General features: G+C 37.4%; 1 long non-coding RNA gene across 2 annotated transcripts in view; it reads right to left on the bottom strand.

The window, feature by feature from the left end:
* Positions 1-351: 351 nt before the first annotated feature.
* The window catches only part of LOC116155321 (uncharacterized), a 98,018-nt gene continuing 91,499 nt past the window's right edge, over positions 352-6,870 (bottom strand). For both annotated transcript variants that reach the window (XR_010383358.1, XR_010383357.1), the window contains one exon: positions 352-742. This is a non-coding gene — a long non-coding RNA (uncharacterized LOC116155321). The remainder of the gene's footprint in view (positions 743-6,870) is intronic.

Here is a 6,870-nt window from a genome sequence, read left to right as displayed (position 1 = left end):
AGCATCAGAAGCGTATTTTAAGATATATGTATATTAAGATAGCTTACTACGTTTGGAAGTAGAGTGAAATGGGGAAAATGCTTCTCTACGTGAACCTATTGAAATCTAATTCATATCAAGTCTTCATCTTCCTTCACGTTGCACTGAGCTGGTAGAGATCTATTCCCAATTTCAGTGTCGCTTACACTTAACACACTGCATAGCTGAGTCTTTATTCATTTCTCTGTAAGGTTACTTATAATTGCAGAGGGAGTTGATCATTTTTTTGAGACCTAAAGAAGAAACCACACATCTAACTGAATTAAGCAAAATGTGCAATGGCAAAAAATTAAGTAGTAAAGTTAAACAGAAAATGGATAGAACATCTTATTAATACTGTGCAAGCACTCTGGGTTTAGGTCATTGTACAAACGAGAAACTTAATGAGAGACACCATAAATGTATAGGGGAAGCATGACTGGCTGCTTGAACACAGCTTTCTCTGGTACACACCCACATTTTGGGCTTAGAAAGTGAAAGTTTCTAAGGAAGGCTGCATTTTGAAGTGAAAGCAACATCTTTATCATCCAACAAGGGGAGGTTGCATTCTGTGTGTGAAATTGTGTCTGTTGAAGGTCAAAACTGGAACTCTGTGGGCCTAAGTTTGAGCAATCAGTCTTGAGAACAATTCCTCTTTCTTGTGATTCCTGTGATCTGCCTTCAGTGGTAAGGTGTTCTGCAACTTTCTTCCATTCTCACCAACCTGAGAGGAAAATAAGGCTTTAATACTTCTGTGCCTTTTTTTTTTTTTGAAGTATAGTCAGTTACAATGTATCAATTTATAGTGTACAGCACAATGTCCCAGTCATGCATATATTCATTTTCATTAAAGGTTATTACAAGATATTAAACACAGCTCCCTGTGCTATACAGAAGAAATTTTTTAAAACCTATTTTTATATATAGTGGCTAACATTTGCAAATCTAAAACTCAAATTTATCCCTTCCCACCCCCCTTTCCCCCAGTAACCATAAAACTGAGTCTGTTTCTGTTTTGTAGATGAGTTCATTAGTGTCCTCTTTTTTTTTTTTTTAAGATTCCATATATGAGTGATATATGGTATTTTTCTTTCTCTTTCTGGCTTACTTCACTTAGAATGATGATCCTTATGTCCACCCATGTTGCTGCAAATGGCATTATTTTATTCCTTTTTATGGATGAGTAGTATTCCATTGTATAAATATACCACAACTTCTTTATCCAGTCATCTGTCGATGGACATTTAGGTTGCTTCCATGTCTTTGCTATTGAATATATTGCTTCTACGAACATTGGGGGTGCATGTATCTTTTGCGCCTTCTTAACCAGTCTACTTTCTTAAAGACACAGATGGAATAAGTATTTCTCTTACTTGTTATTTAGCATATGTTTGATGTACTATGTAGGACACTCTGTTGGGAACTAGGGATGTATGAAAGGCTTGCCTCAAGTTGCTCGCAGTCTAACAAGGGTAACTAAATTCTGAATTGCATATGCTGTGATAAAGGTGAACATAGGACCTGAGGACATAAAGGAAGCTCATGGAACTGGCTTCTACCTGGACTGCTGTTCTGGGCTCCTTTGTCAAGGCCAAATGATGATGCAGCAATTTGATTTGATTTATTTTGCCTTTGTTTATTCCTTGAATACAGCTTTATCCCCATTTTTGTGAAATAACTCTTTAAGGTTAAGTTTGAGTCACTCAGAATTTTAAGATTGCCCATACCTTATGCAAAAGATAAAATGCATTATCTGAGGAGTCAGACAATACAAGGCACCGGAATGTGTATGACGCTATCTGATCTGGCACGGTTCTGATGGAATCATTCTATTATTTTTTGCTATTTTACTAGGCAATCAGAATTGCATATTTAGCTGAATTCATATTTTTCAGGTAAACAAAAGCCATTATGGTTCCAAGCATAACTGCCTTTCTCCAGGAAAAACAGCTACAAAACTGGACAAAATACAAGGGAATTTTCTCAGGTATGGACCAATAGGCCACAGAAATGTGATCCTTGGGAGAAGGCAAGTACTGGATGGGGCACTTGCTTGCTCTCTCCTTGGTCATTTTCTAGATCTGCACTGACCAATGTGGTACTTACTAACCACATGCGATAGTTAAAGTTAAAATTATTAAAATTATAGATCCAGTTCCCAGGTCACGTTTCCAGTGCTGAATAACCATAGATGGCTAGCGGTTTCCATGTTGGACAGTGCAGATACAGAACATTTTCATCAGCAGAGAGCTCTTTCGGGCAGTGTTATTCTAGCCATTGTTACAAGGAGAACTCTCAGCAGGACACAGGTTAGCTGTAAAGTACAAGGGTGGTAAGTTCTGGGGCGGTAAACCAGCTGGTGCTTGTCGAGCACCCTGCACAGAAAGAGACCTGCCTATAGAAGGACCCCCAGCTGTCTGCCTGAGGGAGAATGGCTTGACGACTGGGCTGTGCTGCACATACATGGAGCCAGACTCCATGAAGAATGGCTGCTGTGCGGCTGAGACCTGAACAGAGACACCAGGGGTCAGGCAGTGCTGGGGGACCTGGGAGTGATACCCCAGCTGGAGTCATCTTGGTGAGAAACTCAGGCATTAACTGAGGCTACAGAAAATGCTCACTTTGAAGGTAAGGACCACAGCCTAGTGTTAGGACTAAGGACATAATCTATAATATAGATCCATATAAATAAAGAATAAAAAAGCTTGACATGCTAAACTCTTTAGGTGTGAAGGATAGTGATGTTTGCAGCTCACTTTGGAAGGCATCAAAATGTTGAGATGAATGGATGAATACATGGATATGAGTGATCAAACGAATATATATAATCAAACGAATATAGTACAGTGTTAACAACTGTAGAATCTAGATGGTGGTTTGTGGGTTTTTATTGTACAATTCTTAAACTTTCAGTATGTTTGAAAGTTTCCATAATGAAATGACGAGGGAAAACAAAAGCATGAAAGGATGATGATTTGCTGGGAATGTAACTGCCTGTCTGAAACACAATATGAATTGAACCAAGACACTTATGGTCCAGATGTCCCCAGTGTATTATCCATATTATCCAAGCATACAATAAACACTAAGTACGTGAAGCAGGAGGAAAGTACGACAGAAAAACAGTCATCAATATAAAAAGACCATCTGATGGAATTAGAAGACTAGGAATTTACAACACCCATTGTAAATATGTTTAAGGAATTCAAGGAAAAGAAACTGGAAAAAATAATCTCTCTCAGTAGAGCAATGAATATACAAATTGTGGTATATTCATATAACTGAGTAACACTACATCCAGAAAAAGGATAAACTACTGATAGGTGTTCTTGAGATTTACCCACGGGGTTATGTTATACTGAGGGGGAATAGGGCTTTCAGAGAGGAGTACATAATGTGTGAATTCATTTACAGTAAACTCGTGAACAGGCAAACCAAGCCACTGTGATAGGCATCAAGGCAAGGTTTCTGTTTGCCGGGTGGAGATTGACAGGAAAGGCTATAAGGAAACTTCCTGGGATGATGGAAATATTCCGCATGCCCCTCATAGAATTACTGGCTGTGTAGGCTTATGCATTTGTCAACACCCATCAAATTGCGCATTTAACACCTGTGACTGTCACTGGATGTAAATTCTGTCAGAAAGTAAAAAGCACCTATCCATGTATGCACTAAAAATGTCAAGTAGAAAAACTGACTTTTTCTGGATTTACTTAGATATTGTTTTCAACATTCAAATTCAAACTCAGTGGTTTTCTCACCTAATACTTCTACTTAGATGTGCTACATTATAACTGACAAAGTAATCTGTGCAAGGAGGTTTGTAACAGTGGTGTCTGACGTTACTGTACCCTGACCGTGTGTCTGTGGAACGTCCTAATGTTACGTGCACTGTCTCACTAGTTAGTCCCTCACAATTTTATAAAATACATGTTCATCTTGCAGATGAGGAGACTGAGGTAGAGATGTTAAAATTATGACGCTCAACATCACACAGCTAATAAGCAATGGAGCTGAATGAGATCCGCAATTTTCTGATCCCATACTCTTAACCTAGTAACTTCATGTTTTCATTTTTTATGTGTATCCCTTTAATACAGTTGGATTTACTTTGGTGTATGGAATGAAGTGAAGACTTTATAGTTATGCAGGAGAACTAGTTTATTCATCCAACTCTCACATCACACTGATTTTCTACCCATCGAGGACCCTAGGTGACTTCCTTCTTTCTTTGCCATCTAGGTAGCAGGACTGCAACTCGTTTCTACACTGAGCAAAGACAACATAATAAAAAATTTAATTAAAGGTTGATTATAGTAATAATGTTATAAAACTATCAATAACAGGCTTTGGGGTACAGGTAATGATGCACATTTACAGAGTCTTTTTTTCTGTTCCTAAGAGCTATCTCAATGTGATGGGATCTACACATTTTATTACTAATTATACGATTCAATTAGATGAAATTATGGTCAAATTAACTTGCTATGTCTTGTTTTCTTTACTTAATTGGAGGTCAATTTTCTTTAAATACTGCAGTGCTTAGGAAAGATAAGTTCTTTTGCTTATCTGGCCATAATCTTGCTCTGGCCATAAATCTTTTCTTTCCTTCAGTTTTCTCTTAAAAAAAAAAGTGACTGTATTTGTAATTGGAATATCTTTGGGTGATGAGAATTAGTCTCAATTTCTTACCTTTTTTCCAAGACTGACAACGTATTTCCAAAGACATGCGTCAGGCTCTTTTAAGACTTAGTTCATCTAGAAAATGTCTGCAGTAGAATTTGTAGCTGGTGGTACCACATTCTGCCAGTCTGATTTCCCTCCACATACAGTGTTAGTGCCTACAAAGTAGCTAGACAGTCACGTAAAAAGCAAATGCTTAGACTAGGGAAGCATCTTTAAACTGTAGGAAGATTTTGAGAAATTTTCTCAAGGAAACATGTTTTCAAATCCTATACCTTTCTTTTCTGATGTTACCTTGGGAAAATTATTTTATCTTTTTGGAGCCTCAGTTTCTTTATGTGAAAAATGAGAACCAGCACTGCAGAGTTTTGTGAGGATTAAATCAAATAAAGTATGTGATATGTTTGAAAGTAAATGAATATGTTACTCTGTATTAAAATATGCCAGGGTTTATTCCTACTAAGAAAGCAGAGGGAATACAGTGTTTAAGGATATAAAATTTCAGTCTGTAAACACAAGCAATCAACATGTTACCATGATTATCAAAAGCTAATAACAACTATATTTCCTCATGTGACAAGTATCAGATTCTTGACTTGGCTTTCAGAACTCACTGTAATTTACTCCTACTGTATGTATCGACTTTAATTTTTCTGGTACCCAGAAAGACTCCAGTTGTCTACCATCCTGTTCAAACCAAAAGTTTTCCCCAAGTTTCTTTTATTCATTCATTTACTCAAAATTACTAATTCACTGACTTATTCATCCATCTACTGATCAAAGCCTCTGTTTTAATCCAGGAACTCCACTAAGTGATTTGGATAAAAATAGTGGAAAAGATAAGACCAATTCGTGTTACGCGGGGATTAACACTACTAAGACTGAAAAGAGATAGTGTGGCTGTATTTAATTATGTCAGTATTTGCCATGAAAGAAGTACAGGATGTTATGAGTGCAAACACCAGAGAGAATTAGCATAGTATCAAGACTGGCTATATAATTTGCAGAGTCCTATGTAAAATGAAAATGCAGGGCACCTTGTTCAAAACTGAAGGAGACTTTGAGGATAGTGACAGAGCAAGCATAGAACTCTTCACAGCTACACAGGTTGCATGCCCATGAAACCAGCTTTGTGTACTATGGAGGGCCAAGGAAGGATCTCTTGAGGCAGTGTTAATTTCACTGGCGACAGGAAGGAAGAGTGTGTGCAAGGTAGACATTTTCAGACTTGCATTTTCATTTGCTCTTCCCTTTTGGGCCTGATGTACTGTTATTTTCTCAAGAGCCATCAGCCTCTTATGTTAATACCAAGAGATGGTGCAGCTCTTTTAGTCTTGGTTAGGCTGTTGGTGTTAGAGGGGTAAAGTTATCTGTTGCCCAGTCATCTTCATCTCCCATATGAATCAAAAAGCAAAAAATTAAGGCCAGATTTTTGACTCATAATTTTAAAAAATCAAAAGTTGTAAATAATCCCGTCATTCTTAAATATTTATGGGAGTACACTGGCCTGGGAATTTGGAGACCTGGGTTCTTGTCTTGTCTCTGACAAGATATTCTTTGGATCAAAGCTTCCTAATCTGGGAAAAAAAAATATTTAAGGTTCCTTTCAGTCTGAAGCTTTAAACTACTGACAACAGCATTTTCTAATTTTTTAATTAAAAATACAGTAGTTCATTTTATCATGGTCTGCTTTTTTGGAACAGAAAGTCACAGTGTTGGCTGAATTACTGACAGCATAAATACAGCAACAGATGCCAAAGGCCACCTTCAAAAGGCAATCTCCTCTCTTAAACAACCACGTTAAATCCCTAAGGTGACCAGTACTGTTCTGCTCTTGTGTTAAAGGTCACCTCTACTAGCAACCAGTTTTTGTACCTCCCTAGGGTAGCTGCTTAAGACTACATTCACTGTCTATATTAACTTCTCTATTGCATCTGTTAAATATCAAGGCAATTAAAGACTTACTTAGACACTGAGTCACTTTATTCAAGAAGAGATTTTTTTTTAGACCAAGAAACTTCAGAGAGCGTAGTCTCAGAAAGGTGAAACTAAAATACTTTGATTTCTGAATACTTTCTTCCTTGTTAAGTTTTAGTACATTTGTACAATTTTAATGCCTTTGATAACTGAAAACTTGGGCAGTATTAACCGAGATAGTTCAGGCTATGC

The sequence above is a fragment of the Camelus dromedarius genome, chromosome 12 (assembly GCF_036321535.1).
Source record: "Camelus dromedarius isolate mCamDro1 chromosome 12, mCamDro1.pat, whole genome shotgun sequence".
Classification (NCBI taxonomy): Eukaryota; Metazoa; Chordata; class Mammalia; order Artiodactyla; family Camelidae; genus Camelus; species Camelus dromedarius.
Note: the sequence above shows the minus strand (reverse complement) of the source record. Positions and strands in the feature narration are given on the sequence as shown.